An 18,467-nucleotide genomic window follows, 5' to 3' on the forward strand; every position below is an offset into this window, starting at 1 on the left:
TCCAAGAACAAAATGTTTAGGAGCATCTCTCTGATTGTGGCGATTGTCTAACATTACAAGGCTCAGATAAAGATCATAGTGTTGGTATCAAAGGCTATATAAAAGTTATTGATAAGACCATTATGTTTGATTATTTCTGTCATCTGATATCTTTCTTCCATAGAATAGGACCATGTCATCTCATCTGATGTACATCCTCTTAGTGACTGTGGAGCATCAGACACCATGCTAGATAGAACAAAAATCTAAATCACACCTAAAAACTCACAGATCACAGAGGAAACAAACATGTCAATCCTGTAAAACAAAGTAAGCCTGTTGCTAGGTAATTCTCCATAGATTAACAATTGAGAGATCAGTATGAAGGAAGTATTTATCGCTGCCAGGTGAAATATTCGACTACTCCAAGGAGAAGACATGTGAGCTTAGATTTTTAGGTTTTAGAGGAGCCATTTCAAGAAATAAGGGCATAAGAACTTTCAAGGATTGAAAAGAGTCCACTCAGAGAAAAAGTAAGATCACACGTGACCATCTTAATGTGCAGTCTGAGGAAAGAGGAATTTTATGGACTTATAATATTATGGTGAGGTGATGACTTGGGAGATTTGAAGCCAGGAGTTGAAATTGAAGGAATATTTTAAGATTTTTATCCATATCATAGCCCTTTCAACCAAAGAAGATGTAAAATCTGGTGTAAATGTAAGAGAAATAACATAAGAATTCATGTGTGACCCACTGAGTTATAGCTTGCATAGGATAATATTATTAAATAATACTTTGGCTGTGAGTAAAGGGATTCCCACCCCACACTATAACTGATATCCCTTATGCAACACTACACCAGAGTTCCCATATCCAACCTCAAGCTCACAATGCTATAATGGCAGAAGACCTCAAAACTATATGTTCACAATTACAATTTACTGCAACAAATGGGTAGAAAATTTATTCCAAGAAGGGAAAAGGGCTTATAGGACCAAAGATAGTTTAGTGTAGACTTCTAGGTGGTCCCTCCCAGGTGACTTGTAAAGGATGTTCTTAATTCTTCAGCAATGATATAGAAGCTATGTAACAACATGTGCAAAGTGTCAACCAGGGGAATTCACTTACCTAAGCTTGGGCATCCAAGTCTTTCATTGGAGTTCAATCAAATAAACATGCTGCACTGGTGTAAACTACAGCAAGTCTTTCTCTGTCCCATAAGCTAGCTCCCAAAAAATGACACAGAGACTTCTTATTAATTATGTTGGCCTGTAGCTTAGGCTTGTTTCCAACTAGCTCTTATAACATAAGACAACCCATTATATTAATCTACATCCCACCATGTGACTTGTGGCTGTTACCTCTCTTCCTGCAAATCCTGCTTCCTCTGTGTCTCCTGGCATCTCTGCCTTCCTTGTTTCCAGAGTCCTCTCTGTCCCTGGAAGTCCCACCTAACCTCTTCCTGCTTAGCTATTGGCCATTCAGCTCTTTCACCAATCAGAAGGTGCCTTGGCAAAGACACATCTTCACGGTGTAAACAAACATTCTGCAACAGTAACTGACTGTACCTTTTCCTAAGGTATCATCTCTCCAAACCAAGGGGTGAAAATAAATTGTGTGCATGCCATAAATTATCTGGTAAGACTAGGACCACTTGGCCCTATATGCAACATATGCGAAAATACAAGCAAGAAACCCTCATAACCTGGAACAAGCAGAGCGTCCTAAAGATGTGGCTGTTAGCTCTAGGAGTCAGACAAGAGACAATTCTATAAGTAATCTTGGGTGTAGGGATGCCAAATGGGAGCAATGCAGACCTCCTGAGTTAAGTCTTCCTGCAGAGACACTGTCATCTGCTAACCAACATGGCCAGTGGAATGCATGTGTCTCCATCTCTGATTTCAAGTTCCTTGAGGCAAGGACTTTATTCTGTTCATCTAAGGTATCTACAGCAGTCCTTTACACAATGTCTTCTCCATAGCTGATGTCAAATTGGGCTGGAAAGCTAACAGACACATGGAGTGGTACCACATGTATGGGAAATGGGTCTTCCCACATGAGTTACCCTAATCTAGAAACACTTTCTTTTTTTTTTTTTTTTTTTTTTTTTGGTTTTTCGAGACAGGGTTTCTCTGTGTAGCTTTGCGCCTTTCCTGGAGCTCACTTGGTAGCCCAGGCTGGCCTCGAACTCATAGAGATCCGCCTGCCTCTGCCTCCCGAGTGCTGGGATTAAAGGCGTGCGCCACCACCGCCCGGCCTAGAAACACTTTCATAGACATGCCTAAATGTTGGTTTCTGTAGGGATTCTAAAGCCATCAAGTTAATCAAGTTTAACCATGACAACAGCTGATAATATTTAATCATAATTTCTAGCAATGCAACTTTGTTTTGAGGTTCTTCTTGGCTGACTAGAGACCTGCTACTTGACATATAACACCATTCATGTTATCTAATGAAATTAGTTTGGTTTTCAGGTAAGTGAAATACTTTGTAAACATGAGATTTTTATTTAAATCACATGAGACTGTTTGACCTAAAACATTAGATACCACTGTATAAAAACATTGTAATGGTATTGGGATGGCTTCAAGTGTTACTCATCTGCATTATTAACAAGACTCAGAGGCCAGTTGAAGGCAGATAAATTGGAATAAAATGAATAGAGTGGGAGGAATCATTTAAGCCTAACCTCCTAGCTAACAAAAACTAGTTCTGCACAAACAAATGAAATGTTAATCTGACCATCTAAATATTCTCCCCACAAGACTACACCTGTCTCTCTTTCTCAGCTTTCACAAATCCTTAATAGGAAAGGAAATGGGGGCCCTTACTATTCTTCAAGGATGGCCATCATTAAAAGTTAACTTTTTTGTATTTGAAAGATTCTCACTTCCTTGGTGAATTCTACCTGATTATACTACATACTTTGCTCTGTTTCTGACTCAAACTGTGGCATGGACTGAAGATACTACTATGATGCTCTTATCACACACATCCCAGTGCAAAGATAGTTTCAAGGTGAGTAACATTGTCCTTGAGCTGAACCTTGAGCTAGTGCAAATTCTGTACATACACAGCATAGCTCTCTATTGCCCTGTCACAAACAACAGCATGCAGCACTCAAAAAATGTCAACAAAAGTCCCTTCCTGCAAGAAAAAAAAAAAGAATCACCTTTGTTGATAGAGAGGGAACATACACAAAACCAGACCGGCAGACAGGCCTTTAGTTCCCAGCATTCCTAGCTCTCCTCCAGGCCCATGTGTGACATTTGTGAAGGGTAAGCTTGCCTGCTCTCTCAAATAACAGGCCAATTATTCTTGACCTGGCCATATTTTAAGTAATAAAGGAAGCAGACCACTTGCTGACCTTTTGTGAGACCCATAGAAATGTCAAAAAAAAAAAAAAATCCCCACTATTTCCTTCTTTCTTCATTTTTGGCAGCAAGATCTTATTTTTTGAGTATGGGGAATAATGTAAAAAAAAAAAAAAATCACTTGTTTGGAGTCCCAGCTGCATGGGTGCTCCAGGCCTTTATTAATTGTTTCTGAAAATTCATTTTTGTTAATAGAAGAAATCAAGTACATGAACGAGGAGACCTGTAAGGTCACTTCCACCTGAGAATTTCACATTACAATCCTTGGCTGCTGAAGAGGTGGGGGAGCAGAGCAATGTAATGGGGTCCTGGGGGGTCTCGTGTCTCTGGATTGTGATTGTTTTCCTCGGAAGCCTGGATTGAGCACTGGAGCATGGTGGTATGGCTCTTTGTGTTATAAATACCTGAGGAAAGATCCTGAGAGATCAAATTTTGAACAATTCCAGCCAAAGAAATATTGGAGAGTCCCCAGTGGAACAAAGGAAATATGTAACTGTAATTTATTTTTTACAGTCTGGGCAGTAGTTTACTTAACAAAGCAACTGCAGGTTGTTACATGAAGAAGCAGAAGTGTAGTTAGAAAGCTAAGCAAAGTAAACACCATAAAAAGAGATTGGAGTGGGTTACCCACAGTGGGGAGCAGTAGAATGCCTTCAGCATTATGGATTTTTCTAAAAAAAAAAAAATAAGGAGAGGTGTCTTTCATAATTTTTTTATGAATTCCATTGCTCTTTGACAATTTCATACATGTCTGTAATGCATTCGAATTACCATCACCCCCCATCTACAGTACTCATGTGTGAAATTCTCAAAAAATAAAACTTTAAAATAAAAATATATACTTTTAAAAAACATGTCCTCATCAAGGAAGGTAAGGAACGGATGTAGGAAAGAAGAAACATAATAGGTAGGTGAGAGAGACAGACAGGAGAAGAAAGGCAGGAAAGAGGGAGAGAGGGAGAAGAGAAGAAAGGAATGGAAGAAAGTGACCCTTCGCAACAGACGCCATTTTTCTATGTGCAACATTTATTATTTAATTTTTTAAAGCTTTATTTCTCATGTTCTGGTGGTCTCATAAATGAATATAATATATTTAGATCATACTTATGCCTATCTCTCCCTTCCAACTGCTCCTGGAGCTCCCCACCACATCTTCCTCCCAACCTCATGTTATCTTTGTCTACCTCTTCCTCTCTATCATCTTCTTTTCGTCTATAACCCACACGCAATTGGTGTTGCCCATATGCACGTGGACAAGGGTCATCCACGAGCACATGGGCAACCTACCATGGGTCACAATACTAAAAAAAACTTACACTCTCACACTCTCTCCCTCTGTAGCCATAACCGGCCAAAAACACCTCATAAAAAAAAAAAAAAAAAAAAAAAAAACTTTTAAAACTATGGCTATTTTCAAATGAGAAAATATTGCATCCAGAAGAAACACAATATTTAGACCACAAATATGTCGTAGCTGATACACATAAGGTTAAATGTCCATTTTGAATACTGCAAGCATGGGTCAAAGCATGGCACCCTTTCATGGAACTTATTGAGGCTCCTGTTTAGCCTCAGGTTGTGGCTAGGGGATGAGGTCCTGACTTTGATACCTCAAACAAGCCATTTGAGTTTTCTTTTCCTTCATACAGAGTCATCTAAAACATAATTATTACCACTACTAAAATCCCAGTACACTCTCCCATGACCTTTTCCAGACTGCCTCATGCTACAACAGGTTGTTGACATAAGAACACACTGTTGCCTGTGTCAAGGGTATCTCATCTTTCAAAATGTCGAGGGCAACACTGTTGTTACGGGAAGTTCCTGGCCCAGTGAATAGATAACATTTGAGCATAAATGGATTCACTCCTGGAAAAAGGAAATGCAGTTTCCCAGCTTAGCAGTGAGGGTTGGCAAGCTCTTTTGCTGGAAGAGAAATCCATTCATCTGCTAATGAACATCTGGTAAGATCTGGCATGGTCAACTGCTGAGATTCTGGGAGTGCAGAGCAGCCTTCCTAAGGAGGTCCCTAAACCCGATTAACTGTCCACTGTTATCCTCCTCTTAGGAACCTAATTTTGCAGGTAGAGAAATGGAGATTTTGCAGGGGGATTCAACAAGGCAGTAGAAACAAAACCTAGCATGTATTTGGGACTGTACTGTAGTTAAGGTCCCATGCACTATTTGAAGTATTTTTCTTATATAGATCTATTTAATACCAACAATAGTCCTCTGAAGTAGGTATTGTTAGGATCACATCATTACTGGAGAAACTGAAACACAAAAAGAGTTAGCAAAATGGCTTAAGGACAGAGAGGCAGAACCAGGATTATCTTTTTGTTGTTGTTTTGTTTTGTTTTAGTAAGAAAGTTTTTATTCATTTTACATACCAATCACAGATCCCCCTCCAGCCTTCCCCCACAATCCACCCACCCCCATTCCATCCTACAAGAAGGTAAGTCAGTCAGAGTTGGCTTAGTGTTTGGCTGTGGATCTCTGCATCTGCTTCCATCAGTTACTGGATGAAGGCTCTATGATGACAGGATATTCACTGATCTGATTACTGGAGTAATCCAGTTCCGGCACCTTCTCCACTATAGCTAGTAGTCTAAGCTGGGGTCACCCTTGTGAATTCCTGGGAACTTCCCTAGCACCCAAACTGGGATTATCTTCAGCCCACCCTCTCGCCTCCTGGTATAGGATTTTGATTTCACATCAATGGAGGCACAAAAGGTCAGGAGGAACAGGAAAAGATACCAGGTACATACAGCAATGATCTACTAGCAGATTTTTGGAGTTTTGTTTTCTTGTGGATTTTTTTTTTTTTTTTTTTTTTTTTTTGGTATCCATGTTTCTCCCAATGTAAGGAGAAAGATAAATGGATGAAACTGAGTTTTGCAAGTGTTTTGGGAAGCTGGATGTGGCTACTATTCCGAAAGCTGTTTGAGAGGCAACACCCTCATGGAAAGAGACTACACTTCCCCATCCTTGACACAAGCCTTCTCCAGGCCATCACCACTTCAAATGTAACACATAAAGGTGCCCTTGAGCTGAGAGAGCAATGGGTCATGACATTTTCCAAAGCTTTGAGACAGTGATAAAATATAACTATAACGAAGTAAATGTGTTAAGATTCTTTAACGCCACTTTTAGAAGTGCTGTTAAATGGCATGCAATATTTAACTTGAAATCATATATTAAACATCCTTAAGTATGTTGTGAAAATTTTCTGTTCAAAATAAAACATGGAGCAACAACGAAGAGCCATATCATCCCACATATCACAGAAGAGGATTGCACCAGCCAATTTTTCAGCCCGAGGACAATGACCAGCTCATAAACACACTGGTAGATGAATTTAAATCTGATTTTAGAACTGAATTCCAAGAAGCAGTTAGAACAGGGGGGTGGGGAGTTTTCAAAGCACCGCTTGTCAAAGGTGGGCTCATTATGGATCTGAGATTAGGGAAATCTTTCCTACTGCCAGTCAAAGAGCACAAGGTAGGGGTAAGGAAAAGATCACAACACACAAATCTGCTGGTCATCAGTGACATGCTGGAAATAGTACTTAACCTATCCCAGTCTGTCCAGGAATCGTAACTGCGAGTAATCAGGAGGACCTCTGGCATGAAGCAACACAAAGGGATTTGGTCCTCATCACCCAAGGCCACATGGGTCATTGCCAAGGTAAAAAGCTACAGCTAGCACATGTGGTGGTGGCCCCCATACTGAGAATCCCATCTCCTCCTCCTTTCCTGGTATTATTAACAGAAATCCATCCCCTCTATATAACCCCAGTGATGTGAGAGATGTTATCTCCACTCTGGCACAGGCTGGACTAAATCGTCAGGGTAAGTACATCTTATCAAAATATTTGGCTAGTCTGGAGAGATGTCTCAGTGGTTAAAGGCACATCATGTTCTTCCAAGCCACCCTGAGTTCAATTCCCAGCAGCCATGTTAGGTGTCTCACAATCCTACGTAACTCCAGCTCCAGGGGATTTGAGACTTCTGGCCTCTGTGGACACCGTCACTCATGTGCACATACTCACACACAGGCATTTTCACATACATGTAACTAAAAATAAAATCAACTTTGTCCAAGGGAGAAGTGGGGTCTACAATGGCTCAATTTGAAGGGAAGGAACCATACTAGGGTTATCATTTTCATCCTCCCCCGGTCTCGTGGGCATGCGCACATTCTCTCACTCTCTCTTCTTATGAAAATTGATAAAGAAGGCATATAGACAACCAGCTTGATAATAAAAATATTTTATTAAATAATGTAAATCATATAATTATCTGAGCCCAAAACATAATAAACATTTTAATTTCTTCAACTACTAGGCTAACTGTCTTGTGCCCTTAAAAATAATTTCCTGAACTACATAATAAAACACCATAAACACACTCAAAACCAACTGAAGGATATTCACAATGTATAAAATATTTTGCAAAAGAACCAGGTTGTTCAAAGCCCCATAATCAAAAAGAAAAGCAATTTACCAAAGGAAATAGGTAAAAGAAAATGACAGTGTTTTGAAAAAGAAAAAAATAAAAGAAAGTAACCAAAAGAACAGCTAAAGAACTGCTATATGTTTAATACTTAGAAAAGTGCAAATGACAAAAATCATAAAATAAAATTATCAAAAATCAACATGAGAGACGATATTCAGTGTCAGATGTGAACAACAGGTGTTTTCATGCCATGTGAGAAGGTAAAATACTTAATCTTTGGAGAGAATGGTACAATATAAGCAGAATAAATATCCAAATACCTTTCTAACATGTCAGGTGCTTTCAACTAGTTAAGGTCCGTCTGGTCTGCCTGCCAGCAACTTAACTGGCCTTTACTGGCCTTCACTTCTATAACCTAAAAGTGGAGAAGCCGGTGTGTTGAGAGATGGAACATTGACATTTTGTGAAAAACTACAGAGAATCTTGATGCTCCATCAGTGTGTCAACCGTCACACACTGAGACAAACTTGGGACACCTGGAGTCAGCTGGGGCAGAGTGACACTGAAGTTTCATCTGTACTCTGCCGGAAAGTTTAGATGTGAAAAAGCAAAGATGTCAAAGCCATAGGCAAAGTAATTCTAGGTAAGAGGGAGAGTGTGAGCAGTGGTCTGAAGACTGGAAGACAGACAGCATGGGCAAGGAGCATGGGAGAATGAGAGGACCTGGGGTGTGGAAGTAGCTGGAGTCAAAACATGGAAGACCTTGATCACACAATGGAGATCTAAGGTCCATCCAACCAATGTATTTCTGTACACACGTGTATTTTTGATTGTGTCTTGTACATGTGTTTTAGGGAGAATTTTTTAAAATTCACTCTTTCAAAATAAGAGTATTCAACAAAAACTCACCACAAAGGAAGGCTAGATGTTCTTCTCCATTATTATCCCAGTAGTTCAAGGACAGGCAAATCACAGCCATAGAGCCAGTTACCTGGGGTAACTTAAAATAAGATATGTATTCTATGATTCTGTTATACCGAGATGAATGAGGTTCTCTGGGCATCTGCCTTGTTGATGGTAGGAGGGGTGAAGGAGCTTGACTGAAGGAAGACTGTGGTGGTTTGAATATAATTGGCCCCCATAAGCTCATAGCGAGTGGCACTATTAGGAGGTGTGGACTCCTTGGGGTAGGTGTGGCTTTGTGGGAGGAAGTGTTTTACTGTGGGGGTGGGCTTTGAGGTCTCATTTGCTCAAGCTACATGCAGTGTGGCACTCAGTTCACTTCCTGTTGTCTGTGGGTCCAATGTAGAACTCTCAGCTCCTTTCCCAGCACCATATCTGCCGGCATGCTGCCATTTCCCACCATAATGATAATGGACTAAACCTCTGAGACTGTAAATGAGCCACCTCAATGAAACGTTTTCTTTTATAAGAGTTTCCATGGTCATGGTGTTTCTTCACAGCCATAGAGACTCTAACTAAGACAAAGGCTGTATTTGGAACAGAAGACTGTGGCCTTGTGTCTTCAGTGCCACTGAACTTGGGTGTGTCTTGGGGAAAGTCATTAAAACCATTTGTTACAGGGTTGTTTGTTTTAAGTACTCAATAGACAGGCATGCTTTCTGTATCAGGTTTTCTGATTTCTGTGACTCTCCCCTCTCACCCCAAAGAAAGGCAGAACAACTTAAGGGAGAAAATACTAATTTGGGCTTACAATGTCGGGAAGTATTGGTCAACAATGGCAGGAAAGGCATGGCAACTGAAATGGCTTTGCCAGTGATGGAAGGAGTACAGTTTTTCCTAGCTTTGAGAAGATGATTTTTTTTTTTTTTTTTTTTTTTTTTTTTTTGGTTTTTCAAGACAGGGTTTCTCTGTGTAGCTTTGTGCCTTTCCTGGAACTCACTTTGGAGACCAGGCTGGCCTCGAACTCACAGAGATCCGCCTGCCTCTGCCTCCCGAGTGCTGGGATTAAAGGCGTGTGCCACCACCGCCCGGCTGAGAAGATGATTTTTTTAATAGTCTATGTCCCTATGCTTGCATCTGGACTTCTTACCATCAAGGCCTAGCTCACACAACCATTTTGGATAGCTGGGCCACAGACCCAGGGACTTGATCCCCTCCCCAAACAGCACCACCATTTGAAAGTCAAGGGGACAAACATAGATAGTGAAAGACATTTCACACTGTACCACATACCTTGTAAGGGGCTCTCTAAGATAGCATGCCCATGAAATCTCTGAACACTTGATGCCATTTTTGAAATGCCATCCATAAATGGTGCCTGCTTGAAAAATGGTATTTAAGTACAAAGTGACAGTGCTAAACCTGGTTGAAATATTTATAAATCTCATTTTCGTTTGTGCAAAGAATATTTCTGACAAGTGATTCTCAAGAGAACTTTTCAAGGGACAAGCTCTGAGACCCAGGAAGAATGCTTTTAATTGGGGGTACTCAGCTTTACCTGAAAGCTGAGCTCTTAAGATTTGGGGGAACAGTTAAGAATTTTGAAGATGCAACTTTTGCACAGTCCTTCTGGAGTTGGACTCTCTGGTTATATTTTTCCAGCCCTGGATCTCAGCTCCTTGAAAATAAAAGTCTCTCCATTATCGAGGAGCAGCGCCCAGAATGAAACAGTTCATCAATTTTTGATGAGATGAAGTCATAACCTAGTTCCTGTGTTTTCATACACTATTTGCTCCAGCCATGGAAGCTCCTCCCCACATCTACAGACAGGGTTGCAGAGCCATACCCAAGCAATTCTCTCCACTTGCAATACACATTCTCCTATCACAGACACTTGAATGCAGTGTTTCTAGCTCCTATTTGTCCCATCTAAATGGCTCCTAGTTTACATTTCTCTATCTGCTTGCTTAGAAAGAAAGTAATGCCTTTCCAGGCCCCCATGAGTAGGCATGAAATTTAGGTTCAGCAAACCAATGCATTCTATTTCCATGGCTACAGGGATATATGTATGATGGAACCTGAAAAATTTAAGCAAGTTTTAGTTGACTACTGTAGACTAATTAAATCCATTGGTCAGAATAGAACAGGTACTTTTACTATTTTCCCATTAAGTATGTGTGGTGTTACATACTGTTCTGCTGAATTTCCAGAAATCCAAATTTATTTCTTTCTAAAAACTGAAAAGGTCAGACTGATCATCCTTTTTAACAGTTTAGTAAATATTGGAGGCAAACATTTAAAACAATGTTTCTCAACCTGTGGGTCACAGTCCCTTTCAGGGATTAACAAACCTTTCACAGGGGTTGCCAAAGAGCAATCAGAAAATGTAGGTATTTATTTTGAGGTCCATAACAGTAGAAAAATTACGGTTATGAAGTAGCAACAAAAAATAACTTTATAGTTGGGGGTGTCAGCACTGCATGAGGAACTCTATTGAAGGGTTGCAGCATTAGGAAGGCTGAGAACCACTGACTTAAAGGTTGATTAGTCGCCTCACCTCGAATATTTGGATAGATTTCTGTGAGATGAAATGTGCATAAGTATGGCATCTCCTTTCTACCAACTGTTACCCCATTTAAGTCTATTAAAATAGACACCTAACAAAAAAAATCATCAGGATCATATCAGATGAACTTGATGAAATCATTGCAATAATCCATGTCTCTACACAGTTGTCTTTAATTCACACATAGTTTTTTCTAGCTTTGATAAGGTGTTACCTGTGTCCCTGTGCTTGCATCTGGGCTGGGTTCTAACTTCACGAAAAGTATTTCATAAATGTGGTGATGAATGACTGCTAAGGCTCAGCCATTGAATGTCACACACTTTCTTCCCAATGCTCTTCAGAATTTACCATGGAGTAATTCTATAGTCAAGCCATGACAGCCTGAAATGACCATGCTGTAGATGTAACCAATCGTCTTATTAAAATAAGAAACACAGAGCCAATGTAAAAGAGAAAGCTGAGAGGTCAGAGCTCAGAGCTAAAATCTTACCTCCTGCAGTGCTCCTAGCTTCAGAGAGAGAGAGAGAGAGAGAGAGAGAGAGAGAGAGAGAGAGAACGAAAGTGAAAGTGAAAGCGAAGGCATAGCTGGCTAAAGCTTAAATCCAGCCACTTGTTCCCTCTTGAGCCGAGTCAAGGCTTGGCTTTACAGGCAGGGGCCCTGTTTGGCAGGGCAGGCCTGAGTTGTTTGTAGCACTGGCTTTAAGCAAGCAGCTCACGGTTAGTCCAGCCTGAGGCCAAGCAGACCTGGGCCGGGGCTAGGGAGCCGGCTGCTCGGGCTAGGGAGCCGGCTGCTCGGGCTAGGGAGCCGGCCCCAAGCAGTTTTTAATGGATTCTTGTCACGTTGGCGATTGGTTACATCTACACCATGCTGGAGAGATTATGTGTGGTTCTGCTAACAATCTCAGTGGGCCTGATACTCAAGTCTTCCCCTCTGAGGACCACATCATCAGACAGAGATATGCCATCTGTGATGGCTGTTCTTGGTTGTCAACTTGATTACATCTGGAATTAACTAAAACTCTGGCCTATATACCATGCTAAAGAATCCCATTTATATAAAATCTAGACTGGGCACTGACTTCACTTAAAAGTATATAATATAAGTTCTGTTCCTCTGGAGAACACTGCCTAATACACTTTCTCTGCTATAAAACATAGAATGCCTAATGCAACAAAATGCTTTAATACTAGAGTTTTCAGTGGTCAATTATACAGCATGGTAGCAAGACAATTGTCTTTATTGTTTATCACAAATAGACTTTAACATTTTCCTTTTGTAGTCTTCAACTACTGGGTGCATAGATACAGTTGTCTAGTATAGCTAGAATTCCATGAAGTGTTTTTCCTTTTACAATACTGGAGGTAGTCAGTGGCCATGAGCATGGTCCTGGATCTGATCCGAGCACTTTTTTTTTTTTTCTGCACTCTGAGTTATTTTGTTTACCCACTTAAGTCCCAGAGTTTATGAAGCTTAATAATGATATAACCTTAGCCAGACCTGATGGAATATACCAATAATCCCACCACTCAGTAGACTAAGGCTCGGCTTCTTAAAACTGCGAGTGGCAACCCCATATGCGTGATATAACTGAACATAGGACTCATACAACAACAAACAAGCAAACAAACAAACTGGCAATGGTAACATATTTCTGAATTACAACAAAATTCAAAATGAGAAGCTCACTCCTGTTGCACAATGTGACTTCACTGTAGCTGTGGTTCTGAACACACACTATGTGCATTTTACACTGAGAATGCCATCACACCAAACCACACCAACAAGCTTCTGGAAATACCTTTGCTCAGATTCCAGAATCTTAAGTGTTATAAGTCATAGTGTTTCTTTCTGCACATACAAATTTTCAGCTCTTGCAGAAATACGATGATTTCATTATGAAAAACATAGACTTTTCATGTTTCCCTGCCATTGCTCCTTGGTGTGTTTAATAAATTGGTATATCTGAATTATATTGTGCCAGAATGTTTGATTTTTGAAATTGGTATTTGAGTTGTTGACTTGTATTTCATTAAAAAAAAATCATTTCATCTAATGTATTTTGATTTTGGAGTAGGACTGAATTTTTAGTTTCTGAAATGGCCATACACATACTTCTGTTATTCTGTACTATAAATTCATGGGAAGGAGCTATAGAAAACTATTGGTTATAAAAGCAAAATATTGATCAATTCTCCAAAATCTTGATGATACTTTCCATTGTACAGAATCAAATATTAAACCATGATTTAATTCTCTATGCAAAAATAAACAAGCACACTTCTTTGTTAGTATGTAAATTTGCTTTTATCTTTAATGAATGGCAACATTATGTAGAGATCAAATGATTATTTTTAAACAGATTTTTTTTCATGATTGAGTATCAGTAAAAGTTTGGTTTCTATACCTAAATTGTATATACTGGTATATCTGGGGTCACAAAAACCATCTTGAGCAAAGGTCAAGAGTAGGGAAAAAATAAGACGGCCTAGACAGGACTGGAGAAATGGCTCAGCAGTTAAGAGCACAGGCTGCTATTGTGGAGGACCAGGGTTCTATTCCTTGCATCCACAAGGTAGCCCACAAACATCTGTAAGTCTAGTCTAAGAGAATCCAATGTACTCTTCCAGCTTCTGAGGACACCAGGTACAAACGTGTCACACAGACACACATACAGACAAAATACCCATATACACACAATTACTAATTAATTTAAATAGAAGGCCTAAGTTAGGACAGGTAGATTGAGAAAGATTTCAAGGTTGGTCTGGCTTCGTGGCAAGACCATACATATCCCAGTAAAATAAAATAAACGTATAAATGAATAAATAAACAAAAGTGTAACCTTTATGAATCCTTTGCTATATCTTAAGTATTTCATGGTAAAGACAAGTTTTTTTTTCTTTTCCTCTTCCTTTCCTCAATAGTTAAAACTTAGTTTTTACACTCAAGTTGAAGTTTTATCTAGTTAGGATCAGGGCGACAGGAAGTCTGAGCTATTTAGAGAAGAAATACTTTGAAAAACAGCATTACTGTTGCATAAGAATCCACAGTAATAGGAACACAAGTTCTCTTCTTGGTCTGTTTTTAGAAAACTTATGCTCCAAGCAGGGAGCCCTGATTTATTGGATCACACCATCCCAAAGTCGAGGCAAATGGACTCAGGATAATTAACTAATAAATTTAGTTCTTATCTAATAACCACAGGGGGAAAGTCATTCCTCTATAACCTCCAAGTAGCTCATTTTCATATTATTTTTCATGTAAATATGGTAAGCATTATTGATAAAGTTTTATTATAAAGAGAAGACACAAATACCAAAACACAAGTAATTTCCCCCACTATTTCCATTATAACCAGCCCAGACATGCTTATTAATAATCACCATGACAGTACATCCCATAATGCATCTCTTCTTAAAGCAAGTGAAGATGTCTTCATCCCAGTGGTACTTGATGCGGGTACCTGATCAGCATCTCTGGAAGTTAGAATTCAGCACCAGCATGGTAAGTTTAAATCAGAGTCCTCCCTAATGAAAGGTACACTTTCAAATTATTCTCTCAAAATGGGCTCAGTGAATTGAATTCTGAACTCCAAGAAGAATTATTTATTTAAAGCTAGAAGTTGTTAGTGTGGATGTGGGGAAACATCTTCCATGACAGATAATCATTGCCATCTCCAAGATTTCCACACAATTTGATAGGAAAAGGAGCTTATTGTGATGTGGAACGTATTGACTTGATAAATCCTTTATGCTTTTTTAAAGGAAATTAAGCAACCATGCTGGAGCAGATTTAGCCTCCTCTAGACTCCAAATCCATTGGCATCAACAGTTCACCAGTATTTCCTTATGGAAAACAATGGCACCTGTGGGGTATATGTCTAATGCTACTTCAACTTTCATCAGTTACCCTAGTAAAGGAAAATTTATGTTCAAATCAAAGTTTGCAGTTTAATAATCTTCATCTGGAAATAAAAGAGAAATTGTGACTGGTTTGTATGTGCTTCTTGATGTAGGATGCCATTCTGTATGCTGTGATGATGTGTTGCTCTGATTGGTTGCTAAATAAAGCTGCATTGGCCCATGGTAAGGAAGCTTAGAGGCAGGTGGAAAGCCAAGAGAGAGACGGGAAGAAAAAGGAGAGGCAGAGAGAGACGCCAGCCTGCTGCCCAAGGAACAACATGTCAGCAGACCGGTAAGCCACAGAACAAATGGTGAAACATAGATTAATAGAAATGGGTTAATTTAAGTTATAAGAGCTAGCTAGCAAGAATCCTGCCATAGGTCATGCAATTCGTAATTGATATAAGCTTCTGAGTGTTTACTTGGGTCTGAGTGGCCTCAGGACTGGGTGGGACACAGGAAAACTTACAGCTACAGCTTCTATTGTTGATATTAGTATGAGCAAAAGAAATCTATAGTTAGGCTCGGGAAAAAGGAATATGGTTGTGCTAAATTTTTCAATATGATTTAAGATAACCTTGAAGGACTCTGTAAGGATGGCTCAATGCTTATAAGATGATCTTTCCTCTTAACTAAAATTTAATTTGCATGACATCTTTAATGTTAAGCAACAGTCACTAAGCATTACTATCGTTGGATATCCTAGGAGATATAAAACTACATCAAATTTACTGCTTGCCCTAAAATGTCATTCTTGCCATCAAATAACTACAACATACAGGGACCATTGACCGCAAGTGATTCATATATTAAGTGTATTAGAACTTCTTATCTTCTTTGTCCAGTATCATCTTTAAATATATAGCTATATAGATAGATAGATATAGATATAGATAGACACAGATAGATAGATGATAGGTAGACAGACAAACAGGTAGATAGATATAGATAGATAGGTAGATGATAGATAGATAGATAGATAGATAGATAGATAGATAGATAGATAGATAGATAGATAGATAGATATAGCATGAATCTTAACTGGTCTTATTAATAAAATCAAACCTGAAGCCAGGTATTGGGTGAATGCTGGAAGATCAGAGAAGCAGAACAAGCCACAGCACCTCACCTCACCAGTTCCTCAGCTGATCCTGTTTCCTCAGACTGGAAGCCTCTCAGTCCTCATCCAGAATGGGTCTCAGCTGAACTGTTGCTCAGAGCCTAAAAGCTTAACCAGGCCAAAAGCTTCTAGTTCCTGCTCTTCACGCCTTATATAACTTTCTGCTATTTGTCATCACTCCCTGGGATTAAAGGCTCACTTCTTGGGATTAAAGGCATGTGTCACCATGCCTTGCTATTTCCAATGTGGCCTTGAACTCAGAGATCCAGAGGGATTTCTGCCCCTGGAATGCTAGGAACAAAGGCGTGAGTGCCACCATTTTCTAGCCTCTTTATCTAGCAGTTGTCCTGTTCTCTGACACCAGATAAATTATTAGGGTGCACAATATTTTGGGGAACACAATACCACCATAGATAGATAGATAGATAGATAGATAGATAGATAGATAGATAGATAGATAGATAGATAGATACAGACAGATATATTCTATAATATATTTACCTGCCTCAATTTCTCCCCTTACCACACTCTCAATCTTCCTACCCCTTCCCATTCAGCTTTGAGATTGCTTCTTTTTCAATTGTTTGTTTCTTCTAATCCAATCAAGTCCAGTTTATTTTCCCAGCTAGTCCTGGGATGAGGGTTTTATTCCCTCTCCCAACAGCTATCAAATGCCAATAGCTCTCAGCTAATAGGATTCCATCTTTACCTTCCCCATGCTATGCCAGGACTGCCTCTGGCCAGGGCTTGCCCAGGTCTTGTGCATGCTGTCACAATTGTTGTGAGTTATTATGTGCAGCTGCCCTGTCAGGTCTGGAAAAAAACTGTTTCCCTGAAGTTATCCACCACTTACAGCCTTTCTACACTGTCTTCTGCAGGTCCTGGACTGACATAACATGGTGCCTCCATGACTCAAGAATACTACAATTAATATGTGAGTTTTAGGTGGAGAAGAGGTATTTTTTTCTTTTCTAAAAAACAGATTTTTTTTCTTGCAATACATTCTGATTACAGTTTTCCCTCACCCAGCTCTCCCCAGGTTCTCCCCACCTGCCCTCACACCAGATCCACACCCATTCTGTCTCTACTTAGAAAACAAACATCTAAGGAATAATCATAAAATGAAATAAGATAAAAGAAAACCAAAATATCAGAATAGGACAAAAACAGAAGAAAAGAGCCAATGAAAAAACATGAGAAACACAAATAAATGCAAAGACATACATGTTTACACATACAGGAATCCCATAAAAACTCAAAACCAGAAGCCATAATATATATGCAAAGGACCTGTAAGGGGAAAAAAGGGAAAGAAAAAGAAAAAATGCCCCATCACAGCATTATGTGACAAATAAGCTCCAAAGATGACACTGAGTTCATTTTGTGTTGTGCTGTGGGATGGTCTATATGTCAAATGCTCTGATTGGTCAATAAACAAAACACTGATTGGTCAGTGGCCAGGCAGGAAGTATAGGTGGGACTAACAGAGAGGAGAATTGAGAGAACAGGAAGGTAGGGGGAGTCACTGCCAGCCGCCGCCAGGACAAGCAGCATGTGAAGGTGCCAGTAAGCCACGTGGCAAGGTATGGAAATGGATTAATTTAAACTATAAGAACAGTGAGCAAGAAGCCTGCCATGGCCATACAGTTTGTAAGCAATATAAGTCTCTTTGTTTACTTGGTTGGATCTGAGCAGCTGTGGGACTGGCAGGTGACAGAGATTTGTCCTAACTGTGGGCAAGGCAGGAAAACTCTAGTTACAGTGTTGGTCATCTACTGCTGGACATGGAGCCCTTTATGAGTAGTTTGTTTCCCCAATGAGACTCCCTTGGAGTAAACTACGTTTTCATTTGTAAGTGGTTATCAGTTGCAGCTAGCCTTTGTGTTAAGGGTTGGGGCATATGTCCACTTTTTCTTTCAGCTCTGGGACCCCATCTGCTACAGACCTGTGCAGGCCCTGTGCATGCTGCCTCTATGTCTGAGCTCATGCACATCAGTCCTGCTGTGATGAGACCTCATTTCTTTGGTATCCTCTGTCTCCTCTGACTCATATATTCTTTCTACCTCCTTTTCTGAGGGTTTTGCTGAATGCTAAGGGGAGGAGTTTAATGGAGATATACCATTTAAGGCTGAGAATTCCAAGGTCTCTCACTTTCTCTATGT

The sequence above is a fragment of the Peromyscus leucopus genome, chromosome 13, assembly GCF_004664715.2.
Source record: "Peromyscus leucopus breed LL Stock chromosome 13, UCI_PerLeu_2.1, whole genome shotgun sequence".
Taxonomy (NCBI): Eukaryota; Metazoa; Chordata; class Mammalia; order Rodentia; family Cricetidae; genus Peromyscus; species Peromyscus leucopus.